Source organism: Muntiacus reevesi, chromosome 12 (genome assembly GCF_963930625.1).
Source record: "Muntiacus reevesi chromosome 12, mMunRee1.1, whole genome shotgun sequence".
Classification (NCBI taxonomy): domain Eukaryota; kingdom Metazoa; phylum Chordata; class Mammalia; order Artiodactyla; family Cervidae; genus Muntiacus; species Muntiacus reevesi.
Window position 1 is genome coordinate 65,865,843 of NC_089260.1, and position 21,875 is coordinate 65,887,717.

Genomic DNA, 21,875 nt, shown 5'->3' on the forward strand with positions numbered 1-21,875 from the left:
ATGTAAAGTCAAGGCTTTGAGAGCCACCAGACCTGATTAGAAGTACAGTTCATGTTTGAGTTGGAGTTTTCTAAGATCAATGTCAGTATTTATCTGGCTCTTCTTTAGACTATGAATGGCTTGAGACCGAGACTGAACCAAATTCATCTCTCGTTCCCAAGGACCAGAGTGGTTCCTTGGCAGGTACTTGATTCATGAAAATTTATACTATGATTGATCTCTGGGGTACATTGATCTCTAGGTCCAGCCCTCAAGGAGTTTACCATCTAGACAAGAAGGCAGGCTTTGGTAACAATGCAGGAAAACAGGGTACAAGGCCAATCACACAGATAGGATTTATACTCTCAATGAGATGGGATATATTTTCTTTGTTGGCCTTACCCTTTAAAAAGCACTTGGTGGATGCAGAATTCCCTGGGAACTCCTACACTGCACAGTCAGGCCAGCTCTTTTCTCCCCAGGTCTGACTCACCCAGCCCCATCCTTGGCTTCTCCATCTGCCCTTTGCTCTACCACCCTTCTGACTTTGGGCTCAAACTTGCCACATGGGTTCTCTGCTCCCTTGTTTCACTTTGGCATCTCTTGCTATCTTGATGAGAATCTTCTGCTCCAACCTGTGATACCTAATCAGCTGAACCAAACCCCACCCCCTGGTCCTCCTTACTCCTACTGTTCACTACCCCCAAAGTCAGAAGGATGTGGCTTCAGATGTACACTATGACCTAATGCCCCTTCCAGAACCCATATCTTCTCCAAAACAGTAACATCTGGGTGGCATGAGCCACTTTGCAGATTGGTGAAGTCTATGACCCCTCTTTAAAGGAAATGAACCATGCTGAGAGATAGTTATCAATCAATGGATAGTTAATAGATAATAGATGATAGATACATAGACAGATGGTAGATAACTGTATTTGTTATCTTTTACTGAGAATCAAATACATATTAAAACAACAGACATCTCTTTTCTCATGGTTTCTGTGGGTCCAGAGTCTGGGTGTGGTTAGCTGAGTCTTCTGGTTCAGGATCTCTCACAAGGCTGCAAGCCAGGAGCTGAGCAGGATAGCAGTCATCTTCAGATCGACTGGGGGTGGATCTGCTTCCAAAGCTCACTCAGTGTTGGCAGGATTTGGTTTCTTATGGGAGGTCAAACTGAAAGCTTTGGTTCCCCAATGACTATTGACCAGAGATGGTTCTTAGTTCTTTCCCATAGAGCAGATCACAACATGGTGGCTGCTTCATGAGAGTGACCAAGTGAGAGGGATAGAGACTAAGACAGAAATCACCATCTTTGATACCCTCATCTTATAAGTTGCATCCTCTCACTCTTACCATACTCTGTTCTTTAGAAACAAGTCATTAGGTTCAGCTCACAATCACGGGAGAGGACTATCCAGGGCATGAATAGCTGATGAGTGGGGTTGGGGAAGATCCTAAAGGATCATCCTATAGCCTGGCTACAAGAGTACCTGCGTGCCTCCTAAGTTGCTTCAGTCATGTGTGACTCTTTGCAACCTTATGGACCATAGCCCACCAGGCTCCTCTGTCCGTGGGATTCTCCAGGAAAGAATATTCGAGTGGGCTGCCATGCACTCCTCCAGGGAATCTTTCTGACCCAGGACCCGAATCCGCATCTCTTATGTCTCCTGAATTGGCAAGTGGGTTCTTTACCACTCACGCCACCAGGGAAGCCCAGCTACACAAGCACAATATGCACTTATTTATGGAGGCATTAAATAAGATCTAAGAGATTCAGTAGCTCAGGTGACTTTGAAGTAGACTTGAGTACAGGCACACCTCAGAGATACTGCAGGTTTGGTTCCAGACACCTGCAATAAAACAAATATCACAATAAAGTGAGTCACATAAATTTTTGGTTTCCCAGTGCATATAAAAGCTATGTTTATACCATACTTATTGTAGTCTATTAAGTGCACAATAGTATTATGTCTTTAAAAAAAAGTGTAGACCATAATTAAAAAATATTGCTTAAAAAACAAAAGCTAACCATCATCTGACAACTCAGGGTTGTCACAAAACTTTAATCTGTAAAAAGAAAATTTGCAGTATCTGTGAAGTGCCATAAAGTGAAGTGCAATGAAATGAGGTCTACCTGTACCAACAACAATGTGACATATGATAGCAGATTATCCGTAATTTTTGTGGATGACAAAAATCACAGATATTGTTTATACACTGGGATTTTTGCCTATATTCACAAGTAATGAAAGTACTAAATTTCAGTTAGATGTGAGTGAAAATAAAGCTGTATTTTTTTCTCATCCAAACTCACAGATCTCCACAGAACTATGTCCCCTGATCCTTGTTGAATCCATGGACCCAAATGAGGAATCCCTGCTCAAGAGATGGGAGGCAGACAGAAGTAGCCTGTTGCTTGACCACAGATGATGTGTATCACTCACTCTAAGTAATTCAGCGGGTTTGGAGCTAAAACTTTTCCCAAGAGGGTTCACAATGTGGGCAGAAATTAGTGGGGCCACTGCCATCTAAGTTCTGGTTCTCTGCCTTAAATATTTGTAAATCCAATTTTGAGATGTATATCTTAAGGTGATAAGCAATTAAAATTAGATTAAAATTAACCAGATAAAAGGCTGATGTATAATATATTTTACTCAACCTGCAATGCATTTAATTATCCATTTAATCTCTCATTCCTTCAGCACACGTTGTTAAGCACACACTTACTGACCACTACAGTTTTCGAGGCGCAGAGATAAATGCTAGGGCCAGTGGTATCCAAGTAATGGTTAAAGACATAACCTATGACCTCCAGAGGCTCCTGGTTGCTCATGGTGTTTCTTAACTTCCCTTTTCACCCAGACACATGCATGACCATGACATTAACTGAACAGAGAACTGTTCTCTTTTCCAACCATCCCTGTGTTAGTTCACTTCCACATAGAAACTTCTACAATTTCAGAACACTAGGAGAGGCAGCTTCTATCCTGGCTTGCTTCTTTCCATGAAATAATGACTTTTTTGCTGGTAAGCCTGGTATCCCTCTTCTTAGAACACAGCCTTGTCTTGGTGAAGGGTCTTGAGTAACTCAATGAAGCTATGAGCCATGCCATACAGGACCACCCAAGATGGACCCGTCATAGTGAAGAGTTCTGACAAAACGTAGTCCACCAGAGGAGGGAATGGCAAACCACTCCAATATTTTTGCTGTGAGAATCCCACCCATGAAGAGCATGACAAGGCAAAAATATATGACACTAGAAGATGACCCCCCAGGTCAGACGGTGTCCAATATGTTACTGGGGAAGAGCTCATTTCACATACTAGTAAGGCTATGCTCAAAATCCTTCAAGCTGGGCTTCAGCAGGATGTGAACTGAGAAATTCCAGATGTACAAGCTCAGTTTAGAAAAGGCAGAGAAACCAGATATCAAATTGCCAGCACTCGTTGGATCATAGAGCAAGGAATTCCAGAAAAATATCTACTTCTGCTTCATTAACTACACTAAAACCTTTGTGTGGATTACAACAAAGTGTGGAAAATTCTTAAAGAGATGGGAATACCAGCACCTTACCTATCTCCTGAGAAACCTGTATGCAGGTCATGAAGCAACAATTAGAATCTTACATGGAGCAACTGACTGGTTCAAAATTAGGAAAGGAGTACCACAAGGCAATATATTGTCACCCTGATTAGTTAACTTATATGCAGAGTATATCATGACAAATGCCAGGCTGGATGAAGCACAAGCTGGAATTAAGATTTCCGTGAGAAATATCAGCAACCTCAGATATGAAAATGATACCACTTTAATAGCGAAAGCAAAGAAACTGAAGAGCTTCTTGATGAAGGTAAAAGAGGAGAGTGAAAAAGCTGGCTTAAAACTCAACATTCAAAAGACTGAGATCATGGCATCCAGTCCCATCACTTCATGGCAAATAGAAGAGGAAAGAGTAGAAACAGTGATAGATTTTTTTCCCCTTGGGCTCCAAAATCACTGTGGATGGTGACTGCAGCTGTGAAATTAAAAGACACTTGCTCCTTGGAAGAAAAGCTATGACCAACCTAGAAAGCATATTAAAAAGCAAGGACGTCACTTTGCCAACAAAAGTCCTTATAGTCAAAGCTATGGTTTTTCCAGTAGTCATGTACGGATGTGAGAGTTGGACCATAAAGAAGGCTGAGCACTGAAGAACAGATGCTTGCAAACTGTTTTGATGGAGAAGACTCTTGAGAGTCCTTTGGACTGCAAGGAGATCAAACCAGTCAACCCTAAAGGAAATCAACCCTGAATATTCACTGGAAGGACTGATGCTGAAGCTGAAGCTCCAATACTTTGGCCACCTGATGCGTAGAGCTGATTCATTGGAAAAGACCCTGAATGCTGGGAAAGATTGAGGGCAGGAGGAGAAGAGGGTGGAAGAAGATGAGATAGTTGGATGGGATCACCGATTCAATGGACATGAATTTAGGCAAACTCTGGGAGATAGTGAAGGACAGGGAGGTCTGGTGCGCTGCAGTTCATGGGGTCACAGAGTCAGACATGACTGAGCAACTGAATAACAACACCTAGAAGGCTGAGATCAGGACCCTGACTCTCATTAACCTGCTATTCATTGTTTCTCTCTCTCTCTGGAGTCACATGTGTTCTCTTGGTTCCTGCCTTTGTCATAAGGTCAGCCCATGGGAGCAGGCTGCACCCTGAGTCAGGTGAGGGAAGGATGAGAGGGGTAAGGAAGAGAGGGAGGGGAGAAGAGAGGAAGCCCTGAAGTTCTGTAGCTGCAACTGGGTGAGGGAGCCCATCAGGAGAGGAAGCTATGTTCTTCCATCCATATTTACACCAAAAGGCAAAGAGGCTGTTCCTACATAACTCCCAGGTCTGCGGCTCAGTCAGAGGGGCGAGGGGTGTAATTATCAGCAAACATTTCACATCCTCCCACGGCCATACCCAGGCTGACACATAATTCATGCCCTAGCCACAACTCATATTTGTTTCTCTCATGCAAGAACGCTACTCTTAAGGCCACAGTTCATTTCTGTGGGTCTAAGAGAGGATATATGTATATGAATAGCTGATTCACTTTGCTGCACAGCAGAAATGAACACAACACTATAAAGCAATTATACTTCGATAAAGAATTAAAAAAAAATAAACACAAAAACCTTATTGTGAGCCAAGCAATGGGCAAGATGCTGAGGATTGAGGCAAGAGTAAGTCAGAGGAATTGCTCTCATGAAGTTTACATTTTGGAGGCTAGAGATATACAATAAACAAACAAACCAAGGTATGGCGATGAGATGCTGGACGTGTTTTACAAGAAACAGACAGCGGATTGGAGTGAGAACCACCGGGATACCCATGATGTGACACGGTGGTCAGGGAAAGCCTCGCTCTGTGAAGGAGGCGTTGGAATGGGAGCTGCCAGGCAAAGATCTGGGTGGATGGAGGTTGGCTGGAGGAGACTGAAGGCAGAGTCAATTGCGTGGGCACTGAGGCTTGGTGTGTCTGAAGAGAGAAGTTTATATACTTTGACTTAATCTTGTTCAAAGAAAAATAGCACATAATATGATGCCTTCAGTATACAGGTGGTATAAACGAACACATTGTCTGCGTGCTAAGTGGCTACAGTTGTGGTTCCTTTGTGCATGAGATTCTCCAGGCAAAAATACTGGAGTGGGTTGCCATGCCCTCCTCTAGGGGATCTTTCTGACCCAGGGATCGAACTTGCATTGCTTATGTCTCCTGCATTGGCAGGTGGGTTCTTTACCACTAGCACCACCTGGAAGCCCCAGCGAATTCGTGCGTGCTAAGTCATTTCAGTTGTGTCTGACTCTTTGTGACCCTATATCCTGTAACCCCCGGGCTCCTCTACATTACCAGTAAAATAAGGTGCTTTTTTTCCCCTCTGTATAGGCCTTAGTTGTGCTCACCACACTTTATGAAAATGAATCACTGCTTTTAGACTCATGCTAGAGAATGGAGAATAATTCTAGAGACTTAATTGCTACCAGCCACAACACCTGTCTTTCTAGAACAAGGCTGGATAACTCCCATCTTGGCCTTTCATTCTAGACTCTCCAGACACCATCTCCATGTTGATCCATTTCATGTTTGATGGATATACTTAGACTTTTAAGCAATCTGCTCATGTAGCTATGTATATATTAGTTGCTCAATCATGTCCAGCTCTTTGTGACCCCATGGACCATAGCCTGCCAGGCTCTCCTGTCCATGGAATTCTCCAGGCAAGGACACTGGAGTGGGTTGCCATTTCCTTCTCAGGGGGATCTTCCTGACCCAGTGATCAAACCCAGGTCTTCTGCATTACAAGCATATTCTTTACCCGGTAAAGAATCTGCTATTCCTTCCTATGACCTCATCCAAAGAGATTTCTAGATTTCTGGGAAGCTCCAGCCTTTCTTTTTGTCCTTGCTGAGATCCTTCACCTTTAAGGATCTCTGCCATATTATGAGTACTCATTCTTCTTTATTAGCATTCTTTTTTCTGGTTGTTTGTAAGTTTCCGCCCTGGGAGGTCCAGCTGCGTTGGAATTTCCTTCTCTCTGCCTGCCTCTGGCAGCTGCTTCATCAGACCACACTCCGTCCAGCAGGCAGAGCTCTCTGCCTCTCTCTCCTCCAGGTTCCCTTTGGCCTCAAATGCTTATCGAAGAGCTCAGAAAGAGGACGTAAAAAAGGGGGCTTCCCGGTGGGCATCCGTGAGTCACTGCGCAGACAGGCTGTGGCAGGTCCTTCTCACCATCTGATGAATCATGAGTGTGGCCAAGCAGATGGTCATCGAGCAGATAATGTGTCAGTCTCTCTGTCAACTCTGCTTGGCCCCCGACACCACAATAGCCTACATCTAGGACCATTGGAGGCATGTGATCCAACTGTATAAGAAACTTGGGCCAACAAAGAGGGTGGTACAGCCTTAGTTTCTAGAAGGTTGAACTGAAGGTTAAATATTGTCACAGAGATACTCAAGATAAGTTTGCCATCCTGACCAGCAACGATCCAAGGGATGTCTTGCTCACGCAAGTCCATTCTCTCCACAAACATAAACGCTCTATTTTTCATCTGAATGCGTTCTCGTCGTTAAGGTCTCATTTCATTTGTCAGGAAACAACGCAGAGCAAATGAGGGCTCCTTCCTACAAGGCAGAGAATAATGGCAGCTGCTCTGCATCAGGCACCCGCTCGCCCAGGCACTGGCTGCTGCTGTGACCTCACTTTTACGCCTTCTAACACAGGACAACTCACCTTGGGACATAAACGGCAGGATCGAGGCTGGAGAGTTTCAACAGTCTCCCCAGGTTCTCACAGGTAGGAATGGTAAAGTTGATTTTTGGAGAATTATTCCAGTTTTTTTTTTTTTAATAAAGGATACAAACCAGAACTAGCCAAATGACGATGCACATAGAACAAGGTCCGGCAGGGTCCTGAATACAGAGTTGCTATGCTTTCCTTACAGAATCAGGGTGCATCACTCTCCCAACATATCATCAACCAGGAAGTTCCTCCATACTTTGATGTTGAGAGCTTTTTTTTGTTTTATTGTGCTAAAAGTCACATAATATTAAACATACTATTTTAACCATATTTAACTGTACCTGGAGAAAACCATAATTCCAAGGATACACACACCGCAATGTTCATTGCAGCACTCTTTACAATAGCCAGAACATGGAAGCAACCTAAATCTCCATCAACAGAGGAATGGATAAAGAAGATATAGTATGTATATACAATGGGTTAAGCTGATTTTAGAATAAGGTGACCATACAATTTATCAACCAAGCATGGGCACTTTTGAGGGTGAAAGGGGGCACTCTTAGGAATTTCATCAGGCAACAGATGTAAAAGTGGAATGTTTCAGCAGGTCGGGATATAAGGATGCTTTTGTTTCGAACCAATCTTTTCAGCTCCAAAACCCAGGTTTTCCCACTCATCATATGGAGTCCTGGGAAGGTAACAGGAGAAATTTGAACTCAGCTCCCACTTTCTTTTGTAACATTTTTGCCTGCTGATTTATTCCCATCTCAGGACACTGCTCTGCTTTTAAGAAGTCCTGCGGGAGAGTGTGCTGTGCTGCTGGGTACGGGGACTTCGGCCTCTAAGACCATGGTGTCTGAGGACAGGAAGTCACTCTCATTCATTGTATCTTAGCATCTGACATAAAAGCATTCAGTATCTGCTTAACAGATGTTTGTTCAATGAATGAATGAAATTATATACAGAGGCAATCAGGTATGAGTGGCATACCTGGAAGTATAAATTTTGGGGGGTATAAATTAGTGGGAGATGTCCAGCACACAGAGAAAAACAAGACAGAGATAAACAGGCTAAGCTTCAGTTTCATCCTTAAAGCAGAGCCACCAAAGGCTCTGAGTAGGAAAGCCACTCGGTGTGGTTTGCATTTTGGAAACAACACTCCCCATGGTCATGTTCCAGGTGAAGCCCGCAAGTAACTGGACACTGGAGGCATTTAAAACATGTTTTCAAAAGGGCTACTGAGTGCCCAGCATAATATAACCTTTTACATATTTGAGAACTCTCCAAGTTGGGGCAAGTGCCTGCCAGAATCAGCATCAGCCTCTGGACACATCCTCCGAGCAGTGATGGGTCACCCTGGTGGGGCACCCCAGAGCTGCTTTTTCAGGGGAATCGGTCCCCACTGGTTGCTCACCGGCTTCTCCCCCCTGTATCAGCAGTTCTGACCTGTGGTAGGCTGGGTGGGGAGGAGGCTCCTGCCCAGATTTAGGAAGCTGAGGAGTGGATTCTTTGGCCAGGGCAGGTCCCTTCAAGGAGAATTTTCCTGTTTTTGCTCTCCATCACTTCTGTACCATTGGAGGGCCCGGGTTCAGGCTTGTGGCTGGGGACAGGGTACATGAGGGGCTTTCGGGCATGGCAGTTCTCTCCACCCCCACCCTGAGTGGGGCTGTGGTTACTACTGCTCTTCCAGGGCAGCCCCGGGAATCTTGCTGTTTGCAGCCCTCTGCCCTCAGGCTGCCCGCAAAGCTTTACCCTGTCTGGCCAGCAGGCCACCAGGCAGCGTAGATGAAAGGCACTCTTCACACTTATGGCGACTGGAATGCTCTGTTGGTAAACCAGGCGATGTGGAGACCAGTTCGTAAGTACCTCACAGTCTGTTGGTGGATGGTGGGTCCCTGGTGTCGACCCTTTCACTGGCTTTCCTCCAGGCACAGACTTCTTCTGACACAGTCCCAGGACAGCCTGGGTGGGAGTGTCCAGGCCCAGTGCTCAAGGATGCCTGAACACAGGTTCTTCCCTTTCTGATCAAAGCCTGCGTCCTGCACCCACCCTCATCCTATCCTCTCTTCTAGAACCATCCACCACCTGGGACCCTCCTAGTACTACTCCAGTCCTCACCTCATCCCTCTGACTGAATTCTGAGTTATGCACAGCTTGTACCCTTCTCCCTTCATCCCTCAAGCACTCATGCACTATTTGTCAAGACTTGCCCTAAACCTTTGCAAGAATTTGATCACGTAAATCTCGAGCTCTGTCAGAACTTAGTGGCTGATTTTGACTTGTATCTCTGGGGCCAGAAGGAGTCACACACACTCCTGGCTGCAAGGAGAGCTAGGAACTCTTCGGCTTCCCAGTTTCCTTATGGGAGGTCGCAGTGGGGTGGGAGGGGAAGAAGGTGGGGAAGGTTTTAAAATAATCTATCAACTCTGTTTGCTCCACTGTTAGCTCCGTCACTCCCATTTGGCAGATTCAAAAACTGAGCCACATGGAAGAGAAGTAACTTTCTCCAGATCACCCAGCTAGAGAGTGGTGGAGACATGATTAGAATTCCAGACTGACAGCTCCTGAGTCTATTCTTGTATCCACCAGTCTTTTGTGGGGCCCCTCATAGTGAGGGAGAAGAAGGGGGATTCATGATACATACTAGGAGGTGGAATGGTTCCAGTAGAGTTCTGTTGTCTTGATGAGGGAATCGGGGTCAAGGACAACTCTGGGATTTCTGCCTGAAATGGGGCATGTTGGAAATGTAAATGATACTGTCAAATTTTTGAAGGACTTCCATGGACCACTCTCTTCAATGTCTTGGTGGTAATTCTGATAACAAGTGGGCATAACTGCCTTTACAAGATGAAAAAAATCGCAGCTCACTGAGGTTACGTGATTTGTCCAAAGTCACGTGGATGGTAAATAAACATGACAGCTGGATGTGACCTGGGTCTGCGTGGCTTCAAAGTCAAGTTGATGACCACGTTTCTCCATGCTGTCTTCTTACGAGGAAAAGCAGGAACGGGAGGCCCTGGCCGGCTTCTGTGAATCGCGAGTTGTTGGGATTCCTGTCCTTCTTCGACCCAGATTTGTAAACAGAGGCCTTGCAAGCCAAGATACACAAGGGCAGACGCAATGCAACAGTGCCAGCAGGAGAGAGTCGCGTGTGTCCCGGTGGTGTGAAGCCTGTGTCCACACGGGCCCCTGCTGGCTCCGCGCGGCCCGGGGCCGGGCGGCCTGCAGACGGCCACAGAGTGGCTGTGGGCTTGCCTGGCAGCAGCCTGGGCGGTCCGGTGGGAGGAGATGCTGAAGGGGCCGCGTGGCCAGCTGACAGAGCTTCCCCTGCTTCCGGGCTCCTTGCTGAGTCCTTTTAAAGGGAAGAAGGAAAATAAAAAATGATAGTTGTCACGGGAACCAGAAAGTCCCACTCAAACAGCAGCTGTCACTTACCTATTCATGCCAAAGGATCGATGGAGCCTCTGCCATGTGACAGGGTCTGTGCTAAGTACTGCAGACACAGCAGGAGTTCAAACAGAATCCTTGCTCTCAGGGAGCTTGCGGTTTGTTGGCTGGAGATGGACAATTGGAAAGTGCAAATGAATGTATAACGTGGGCTGTAACAGAAGCCGGGGGACTTCCCTGGAGGTCCGGTGGTGAAGACGCCGCGCTTCCACTGCAGGAGGCATGGGTTCAATCCCTGGTTGGGGAACTAAGGTCCCACATGCCACGCAGTGCTGCCAAAAAGCATAAGGCAGTAACCCAGGATGAAGGAGAAGGACTAGAGAGACTGGACGTGCTCCTTATAGCAGGGAGCATCAGGAAAACCACTTCAAAGAAGCACCATTTAGGCAGAGACCCAAACAAAGGGAAAGAGAGGGTTGCGCAGATAGCTGGGGCCAGATTGGTCCCTGGCAAAGGGAGCAGCAAGTTCTTAAGAAAGGAGGGGGACCTGGGCTTTCTGGGGTGAGCAGAGAGTATGATGAGGGAGGAAACTGCAGGGGATGGGAACAGGTGATGGAGCAGGTGTGGAGGGCAGGAAAGAGGAGACCTATGGCTCACAGAAAGGCTTCACATTTGGAAGAGAGGTAAGATTTTTTTTTCTGGGTAGTATCAGAAATTGGGATGAAAGACCAGCTGGTGAAAATCACTGGAGGCTGATTTCAGCTCCATGAAAGTTTGAATAACGCCCAAATCTCCAACTCTGGATATAAGGGACAAATATGAATTCATCCATCTATATAGTTATTGAGAACCTACTATGTGCTCAGCAAACATGTGTGTGCAATTCAGTGTTTTGTTTGAATCGTTATTTGAATGAAGTCCGTCCATTGAGGTAGGTTGGTGTGTCTCATTTGTTTATACGTTAAGTCGTGTCCAACTCTTTGTGGCCTCAGGGCTGCAGTGAGCCAGGCCTCCCTGTCCTTCACTGTCTCCCAGAGTTGGCTCAAGCTCATGTCCATTGAGTCAGTGATCTCTTAGGTTTCTTTCAATCATAGATTCCCCTCTCCTGTGTTGGTTAGCCAGGGCTGCCATAGCAAAGTACATTGGTTGGTGGGTTAGGGGAGGGGGCTGAAACAGCAGAAGGTTCTTCTCTCACAGCTCTGGAGACCAGAAGCCCAAGAGGAAGGTGTTGGGAGTCTGGTTTCTTGTGAGACCTCTCACTTTGTCTTGTAGATGGCCAGCTTCTCCCATCCTCACATGGCCTTCCCTTTGTACTTGTGTGTCCTATTGTTTCCTAACGACACTAGCCACGGTGGATTAGGGCCCACCCTGATGACCTCATTTTAACTCTTTAAAAATTCTATTTCCTTCCTTTCTTTCAAGCTTTATTTATTTAAATTTTTGGCCACACTCTGTGGCATGTGGGATCTTAGTTCCCCAGCCAGGGTTTGAACCCACATCCTCTGCATTGGAAGATGGAGTCTTAACCACTGGACCACTGGGGAAATCCACCTCATTTTATTTTAATTACTTCTTTGAAGATTCTGCCTCCAATGGTAGTAATAATCAGAGGTACTTGGAGTTGGGACTTCAACGTATGATTTTATAGGAGACGCAGTTCAGCTCAGAACCTCTCCCTCCCCTCACATGTCATCTGTTGAAGAAACTGAGTTGTTGGTTCTGTCTGTGATTTTCAGGTTGCATCCTGTGGTTTATTCCATTTTCTGTAAATGGTACTTAGGCACCTGACTGGATTCAGGTTTGATTTTCAAGCAAGAATCCTATGTTAGTGGTGGTGTGTACTTCCAACAGGAGTTGGATGATACCTGGTTATCTCTCTTTCTGACAAGTACCATATGGTTTCCACAAGAAATTTAGATAAGTAAGAACCATGACGTTCCTTGATTATTTTCCTAAGTGCTGTTTGTATGAATGGCCTTGAGACATTGAAAAATGCTGAGGTGCTTTTCAATCAAACCAAGATTCAATTATATCCAACATCATTTTAGCAGTGAGTATTTTATGGGATTTTTCTTTTGCAGATATCATTACATTTGCATATGAGATGAAACTGCAGTCTGGACCAGAATGTCCTGCTGATCTATACTGTAACAGGACAGATATTTCATGGAATTTCTACATGAGGGGAAAATCTTCCAAGTCACACAGATCTGGGTCTGGATCCTGGTGAATTCTAGGGGACTGAATTGGTTATTTGTTGCTATGGAACAGATCATCCCAATACTCAGTGATTTCACATCACAACTACTTTTCTTACTCAGATATCTGGGGGGTTGACTGATTTAGTCTAAACTTGTCTGAGGGAAAGGGGTAGGGAAGTACACTCCATCTCTAGGGAGAAGAACTACAAAGATATCTGAAAAGGAGCTTGGATAAGGGCAAAAAAAAAAAAAAAGCATAGAGAATTGGGACCAATAATTCAATCAGTAACTTGGATTAAATGAAATGACATATGCGAAGTGCTTAGGGATTTCTGGGTTTATGTTCTGTGCCTTGTGAATGCTGGCTATTGCTACTACTATTACTAATCATTAGTCTTTATTTTGCAACAAATCATGGCTGGAAAGTGAATGCCATGGACCTTTCTTTGAGCAGGCTCTTACAGACATCCTCAATACTGGGTGTCACTTAACTTCGGTACCATGACAACAGGTGTAGGGTCATCTGTGTCAGGGGCCTGCCGGTTGACAGAACAGCCTCTCCATGCTGGGCAGCGGTTTATTCAGAGGTGGTCCTGGGCCTGACTTGTCTCTTTCCCATCAGGTGCTGTTCAAAACCAGGGAAGTCATGAGAGCTCACATTCAGTGGGGAAGGAGAACACAAGCTCTTGTTTGAAAGAAGAAATGAATTGCTTGATTGGAGCTCGAACACCTGGGCATTCTTGAGAGTGTGTTTTTGGCACGTGTTAGGGGGAAGAGGCAAATGAAGAGAAAGCAAATTGGCCTTAGAGATGTATTTTAAAAAGCAGCGGTTTACTTGCCGTGTCTATCCTGGGCTCAGCACAGCTTTCACTGGAACTCCATCACTAGCGGTCCCCACGTGCTCTCTTCTCTGCAGACCCTTTGCACCAGAATCCCCCTGGGCATTAGTAACTCATCCACATTCTGATTTGGGAGGCTGAGGGGGTAACACTAGGATTTTACAAAGATTTCTGGTGTATGTGATAAGCAGGTGGATAAAGGGGGACTTTGGTCTCCGGGTTTGGGCGTTCATATCTGGTTGCACTATTGCACAGAAACTAGATTCCCACTCACAGCTGATCAGAACCAGAGAGCTCTGGGGTCTGTGCTCTTAAGGAACAAAGACCGTGTCTTATTCATCCTTGCATCCTGGGACAAGGTGCCCTGGTGGGCTGTGATGTTAAGTCCAGCATTTACGGGGCCTTCATTGTGCAGGACAGGAGACAGAGGCCCAGAAGGGCTAAGTGACTCACCCAGGGGTGTTCTGCCAAGGCCTTCCCCACTTGGTCTCCCCTGCCCCTGGGGTCCAGCCCTTCCAAACTTCTTCTTGGGGAGGGATCTCCCAGGTGTAAAACACCTCTGGCATGTTAAGCCTTATGCTAGGTTATTCAGACATGTTGTTTCCCTTTCTTCTTTTATTAGCAAATAACACTTAGTAAATTAGCACTATTGGCTCCACTTGATAGATGAGAAAAATGTACTGAAAGTCACACTGCTACTGGGGAGGAAGTGGGAATCCAATTGAGGTTTGCTGGGTGGATGCAGTGATTGAAAAGAAGCAAGAGGAGCCTTCCTGGGTCGTGATGATTTTCTGGTTCTTGACCTGAATGCGGGTCAGTTGTGAAAGGAGGTTCACAGTGTGAAGCTTTGTATACACCCTTTCATGTCCTTTCTCTTCAATGACAAGACAGAAAAACCAATCCAGGTGTGTCTCTTGCAAACTCCTGCTCTGCTGTTATCCTTGCTGCCTTCCACTGTCAGAGCCTGGCTCTTGCTGCATCAACTCGTGACAGCCTTTCCCTCTGAAGACACTCAGTGTGGAAAAGGAGGGTCTGAGCTAGAAACCAGGTCTTTTTTTTTTTTTTTCTCCTTGAGCAGTATTCTACATCAGCCATCTCTGGGGAGGTCCCAGCAGATGTCTGAATGTGACTTTTCCTGGGATTACTGAATCATAGGGCAGGTGTGTCTCAGACCTCATTTTATGCAAGATTGAGGAGCTTTCGTTATTACTGACATCTACATCTCTATCTTCTTTCTTTCATTCTTTCTTTTTTCTTTTAAAGAAAACTCAACTTTATCCATTTATAATTGACACAGGCAAAGTGTATAGTCTGTTTCGAAACATGTGTTTTCACCCATATAAACATCTCTACAACCAAGATGATGCTGATAATGAGTGTATCAATCACCCTACAGTTTTCCTGTGTCCCTTGATAATCCCTTCCTTCAGCCCCTCTCTGTCTAACCCCTCCACGCTCATCTATCCCTAAGGGAACCAAAGACTTACTTTCTGTTGCTGTATGTTAGTTTTCATCTCTTAGAATTTCATATAAATGGAGTTAATCATTACACTCTTTTGTGCATGCGGCTTCTTTTGACCAGCACAATTATATTGATGCATATATCAATCATTTGTTCTTTTTATTGCTATGTAGTATCCACTGTAGGGAAGGATGTATCACGGTATGTGTATCCATTTGCCTGTCGATGGACACATGGGCTGTTGTCCGTGTTTGGGCCTCTCAGACAAAGCTGCCATGAACATTCTTGTACAAGTCTTTGTTGGACATGTGCTTTCATTTCTCTTGTGAAAATACCCAGGGATAGAATGCTGGGTCGCATGACAGGTATATGTATAACATTTTAAAGAGCTGCTAAACACTTTGTTTTCCAAAGCGTTTGTACTATTTACATTTCCGTCAGTATGGAGGGGAGTTCCGAGTACCTCTGCATCCTTCCCACTCCTTGCTATGCTCAGTCTTTTACGTTTTAACCTTTCAATTATATGTATAGTGTAGACGTCTTTTCTTATTGGCGTGTGATTGCTTTACAATATTGCTAGTTTCTACTGTCCAGCAATGTGAACCAACTCTAAGTATACATATATCCTTCCCCTCTTGAATCTCCCTCTCGGCAGCCCCCCATCCCACCCCCAGGTCCTCACAGCACTGAGCCGAGCTCCCTGTGTTGTATAGCCCCCTCCCGCTAGCTGTCTGCTTTACACGGGGTACTGTGTACATGTCAGCCCTACTCTCTGAATGCATCCCACCCACGCCTGCCTTCATGTGTCCTGAAGTTGTCTTTTTGTGCAGCTCCCTCCTGTCTTGTTCTGCGTCCTAAGAGCTCTAGCCAAGCTGTGCTACTGAACTTCTAGCTTCATCTCAGCTCACTGTGTGTGCTGGGCTCCAACAGAGTTCCCCCTCCCCATGGTGAGGTATGGAAACTTTCTCAAGGCAGAAAGCTAGGGCAACTTCAGGGCTCACTTGAGCTAGAAACCAGGTTTTTTGCCTCTTTGCCCAGTATTCTTTATTTCCACACCATCTTTCAGGTATCATGCCCATTTTCTGATTCCCTTTGTTTTGCGAATCATTGTTTCATTGTTTGCTTTTTGCTTATTTCACTTGTAAAAGCAAATCCTATCACTGTTACTTCTATTTGACTGGAAGTAGAAACCTCTTTTCTAGGGCCTTACATTCTCTCTAGCCCTCTAAAGAAGTGACTCCAGTTTCTCTTTCACATAGAAGTATCAGTGATTCAAAGTTGCTTAAAGTATTCTGTTTCAGGGCACTTTTTATGTAAGTGAAGTCCCTCAGTCGTGTCCGACTCTTTGAGACCCCATGAACTGTAGCTAACCAGTCTCCTCTGTCCAGAGGATTCTCCAGGCAAGAAGGTTGGAGTGGGTTGCCATTTCCTTCTCCAGAGGATCTTCCCGACCCAGTGATTGAACCCAGGTCTCCTGCATTGTAGGCAGACGCTTTACCATCTAATCCACCAGGGAAGGGAGAGTTCAAATGTTTACATCAAGTGATGGTACTCTAAGGATGAAATTTAGGCATCTGCCTATGGGTATGGGATAATTATATTCTCTTAAGAATACCACCTCAAACATGGTTATGAACAAAACAAGACCAGTGAAGAATAAACAAGTCAAGAAGCAGTTAGTGAATTTAATAAGGTCAATTGACATTGACAACTCAATAAAACTTGATTGAGTTACCACTTTTTGCTAGGTGCTTTAACAGGCAGTCAGGAACTTAATATGCCTGTCCTGAGTTTATACTCTACTGGGTAAAGATATTCATGAACAACGAATTATAATCATTTTAAGAAGTATAGGATTTGAGTAAGTGTCAGGGTGGTTCCCAGGACTGACAGCTGGGAAATCTGCCCCATGGAGTCATTCAGAGACTCTGAGTCAACATCCGTCTACATACCATCACCATCTCCATCTCATGGCTTCCAAGGTCACGCTGATCACTATCCCAGTCACCTGGAAGTGAAAGGAGTGTGGAGGACAGCATCCAAGGAAGGTTCTTAGGGGCCAGACCAGGAAGTGGTGTGAATCATATTTTCTCAGTTCCTATTGGCTGCAGCCTGGTCACATGACCAAAACCAACCACAAGGAAGATTGGGATATGTAGTCCTATGAGCCCAGGAAGAAGCGATAACAGGTTTTGGTAAACTGCTATGAGAATCTGTCATAGTAAGCACTTCTCTAAAATAAGTTTATAAAATATATAGATTTTTTGCTCATGAAAACAATGCTCTTATTTAAAGATAGTTGGTACAGTGACTCTTCCTCAGCATTTGCTCAGGGACTGAGGCTGTCACTTGCATTTGAAATTAACTTATCGCCTTTCTGCAATAAAATGCAGGTGGAAAGGAACGAGTAGAGTAAGGAGTGGTGTCCAGCTGGGCTGCAGAGGTATGCACCTGGGTAATCTGCTTTTTATCCTTTATTTTAATCTGTAATTAGCAGCTTGTGACAAAGAAGCAAAAGGCCTCCTTAGTGAGTTGGCCCCAAAGCCACATCAGGAAAAATAAGTGACAAAAGCAGATCCCAGAGAGATAGCTGTCCCACAATAAGCTGCAGCCTTCAGCGTGACATGAGAACAATGTCCGTTTATTTACTCTGACCCCTGGCTTTAGGTCGCCGTCAGGTCTTGTCTAACTGGCCATGTTATAGAATGATTTTGCTTCAGACAGTCCAAGGTTTGAATCCCTGCTCCTCAATTGGTAAACTTGTCCTATTAGGTGAATTACTTAACCTCCCTTGAGATCCTTATCTGTAAAGCAGGGCTAACAAAATACCTGCTCATCATATTGTAGCCACAATTAAATAAGTTTATACTTATAAAGTGGGTATATAAGCCATCTGGTATATACTTCTCAGATGGCTCAGTGGTAAAGAATCTGCCTACCCTTGAAGGAGAGGCAGGAGATGTGGGTTTGATCCCTGGGTTGAGAAGATCTCCAGGATCCCCACTGGAAACCCACTCCAGTATTCTTGCCTGGAGAGTTCCATGGACAGAGGAACTCGGAACTTGGTGGGTTATAGTCCGTGGGGTCACAAAGAGTCAGACATGATAGAGTGACTGAGCACACATGCACGCATGCTTATAAAACACTTGGTACAGTACCTGACACAATAAAAGAATTCAAAGTAGGTCCTTAACTGTTTATCTATTTTATATATAGTAGTGTGTATACCTTAATCCCAAACTCCAAATTTATCTCCCACTCCCACCCTGGGGGGATATGGGTCAGAGGTTGAGAGGCAGAGAAGAGGTCAGGAGCATTTCCAATGGTGGTCATTGCAATAGTAAAGACTGGAAGCTGGATGGGGGTCCATGTATCAGTGATGTGTAGGAAAGCTTGGTTGCAAATAATTTGCATCTTAGAAAATGGTTTGAAACGCTGGAGATGGACTTGGGAAACCAAGATGTAGTCTCTTTGGGTCCTAGGGTTGTCAGATAGTCCTGTCACTGTTCCTTTCCCATCTGGGGCTGCTGTTAATTAAGGCTTCCTCTTTGACCTGGAAGTTGCTGTGCTGATTCACACCCCAGTCACAGGCAGTCTGGATTCCCCTCCGCAGGACTATTCTGGAAACCCCACTCCCCCAAGTCAGACACTTCAGCTGTCATTAGATGCTTATTAAGGCAAGTGAGTCAGGGTGGTGGCTTAAGACACAGTTTCCACTCTGCTCCACATCCCTTTCCTCTCCCCCCCCATGCCATGCTATTTCGAGCATACAAACTCACAAGGCTTTGTGGGGAGTGGGAGGGACATGGATTCCGAGCTTCCAGACCTCCCGGAAAAATCTCCGCTTGCAGTTCATTTCCTTGAACAGAGAGCTAATCTGCTCTGGGCTCCAGTTTCCTCAGCTCAGTGCAGGGGTGTTAAAAGGATTGAATGGGTTTAAGAATAAAAGGCTCTGCATAGAGTTTGGGGTAGGGTAGGTCTGCAGGAAGTGCCTCGGGTGCCTGTGGTCTGACATGCGTGTCCCCTGATTTGCTCCACTTCAGGATGTAGTCCACAGGGCCAATTTGATGTGGGTCGCGAGAAGGATCCTGGGAAACCATCCCCTCCTTCCTTCCCCCATAGCTGTTTGTGGATCATCCTTGCAAAATTCCTTTCTGTGGTTCTCTGGGGGTGGGAGCAACACAGCTCAAGTGCTCCCCAAACAGGAACCTTTCACAGCTTCCTGGTCAGCTGCCAGACCCCAGGGCTGGCAGGGCCACGTGAGTTGGTTTCTGCTTTGTGGATTTCACCCAGTTGTCCAGACACAGAACCTCAGGTCTTTCTTCACATCAACTCTTTGGTGACATAAACAAGCACCAGAGCAAGCACACTTTACCTGGATGCTCCTCCTCAAAAATGGTGGGGCTGTCCATGGAATTTACTCTTGTTTCTGACTTCTAGATGGGCTTTCAGACTTTGCTGAAGGGCTTATCCTTCTAGCAGTCCCTAGCTCTTTCTTTTTTTCTTTTTTGGACCACAAAATTCATATACTAGGAAATTCTTCAGGACAAATAACTCAGTTTTTTGAGCAAATAGATTGCAAGGGGAAAAAAAAGTAAATGAAAAAAAGACTTGTGAATTTGTAGATTAAGATACTTTAGAGATACCTTAATTAGTGACCTATAGGAGCTTAATTGGATCATGACTCGTAGTGGATTTTTTTAACTTTTTATTTTATATTGGAGTATGAAGTGAAAATGAAAGTTTTAGTCATTCAGTCACATCTGTAGCCCGCCAGGCTCTTCTCTCTATGGACTTCTTCAGGCAAGAATACTGGAGTGGGTTACCATGCCCTCCTCCAGGGGATCTTCCTGACCCAGGGATCGAACTCAGATCTCCTGCACTGCAGGTAGAATCTTTACTGTCTGAGCCCCCAGGGAAGGAAGCCCACCGTGGAGTGTAGTCGATTAACAATGTTGTGATAGCTTGGGGAGGGCAGCAAAAGGAACTCAGCCACAGCAGCACCTGACTCTTCCCTGGAGTTCCTGCTCTTCTCGCCTCTCCCTGTTTGTTGGGCAGGCACACGGGCTGGCATCTTCTTGCCTCTGGGACACCCAGCTGGTCCCCAGCCTGGGCACACGTTGACAGCCCGTTTCCTTCTCATCAAATCCCCTGCCCGTGGCATTCAAAACCGTCCTGTTTTGTGCCCCATCCACCCAGGCATCTTTTACTAGCCTTGACTTCCCCATTGTTAGGAGACAATGGGCACACAGACGGTATCCACAGGCGGAAAGAATCACTCTCACTTTCCAGAAAATAGAGCTCCAAGGGAGGGAGCTGAGGCCATGAAATGAGAGTCATAAAGCTCGCATTCCCAGCCCCACTACTCACTGGTTTTGTAATCCCGGGCAAATCATTTAACCTCTCTGAGCCACCAGCGGTCCTATTTGAAAGGGTGGGGCCAATGCTAATTGCCCTGTTCCCTCCTCCCCTGCCCGACTCCCCATTTACTGTGAGAATCAAATGAGATAATGTCTGTGAAAGTGCCCTGTAAACCAGAGCTGTTATTATATGGAGGCGACCCATTATTATTAAGAACTGGTTTTCCTGATTCTGCCAGCTCCCCCTCCCCCTCCATCCCCTGCACTGGCTTGAGGCTGAGGCTCCCTGGAGGTGGACCTTTGGGGCCAGAAATGAGAAGAATCCTGCTCTTCTTGCCAAGGAGAGTCTTCTGAATTGCTGTGATTTAGACATGTGGAACCAAAGAAGGAGAAAGACGTCCAGACACCCAGATATTTCTTGGTTTCGCTTTTGAAAATCCTAGTGGAAACTACCCTGCTAAGCTCCACACAGAATTCACAGAGACACCCTGTTCACCTGGGTGCTTTGGAGGGAAGCTGTTTCCAAAGGCTCTGCTTCCAGGCCTGCCCACCTTGGTCCACACGTGTACCCCGATGAGCTCTCTGAATGCCAGTCTCTTCATACCACTTCTTGGCTTGAACCCCACACTATGGGTCACCATCAGCCTCAAGGTGAAGTCTTAATACCTACAGACGCTCTTGCTGAGCTTCCCAGCCTTCCCATGACCTCTCACCCCTTCGTGCTTTATCCTTCAGTAGTTCAGCTCTCACCCAGTATTTCATTTTCTGTTACCACTTCCTCTTCCTATACAGATCAGCCTAATGTGACCCATTTATAAAGCTTATCCTCACTTGCCTTGATAAAGTGGGGTGCCTGCAATGTGCTCCCATAGCATCTTGGTTTATCCCTATAGTAGCCTCTCCACTCTTGACTATGGTCATGTGTTAGGATCTGTCTTCTCTAGGAAGCCAGAAGCTCCATTAGGTCAGGTTCTACCACTGTCTTGGTCATCCATTGTAGTCATGGCACTAGTTCATAGTCGAGCAGTGAATGAATGAATGAATGATGTGTATGAGCATGCTATGGATTTGTGTCTGGAAGCTGGGGAGCTCAAAAATGTTAATAAATAACACAGATGTGCTCATTTTAAAAAAGAATTAATATATTCCTGAATAAAGTATGCAAACTTTAGTATTAAGTGAAAGAATATTCTTGAGCCCAAGTCTGTTTTCCTCTGAAAGCCATTCTTTGAATCACTATACCTGACTGCAAAGTTGTTTTTTTTTTTTTAAGGAAGGAAATTCTTTTTGCTTAAAACATTTACTTATTTACCAATATTTGTTTGTATGGGCCGGGTCCTAATTGTGGCATATGGGTTCTTCCATCTTCATTGCCG

General features: G+C 45.3%; 1 long non-coding RNA gene across 2 annotated transcripts in view; it reads left to right on the forward strand.

Moving 5' to 3' along the window:
• LOC136144681 (uncharacterized) overlaps positions 1-21,875 on the forward strand; it is a 421,108-nt gene that overhangs the window by 285,637 nt on the left and 113,596 nt on the right. For both annotated transcript variants that reach the window (XR_010658627.1, XR_010658626.1), the window contains exon 6: positions 7,099-7,301. This is a non-coding gene — a long non-coding RNA (uncharacterized lncRNA). The remainder of the gene's footprint in view (positions 1-7,098; positions 7,302-21,875) is intronic.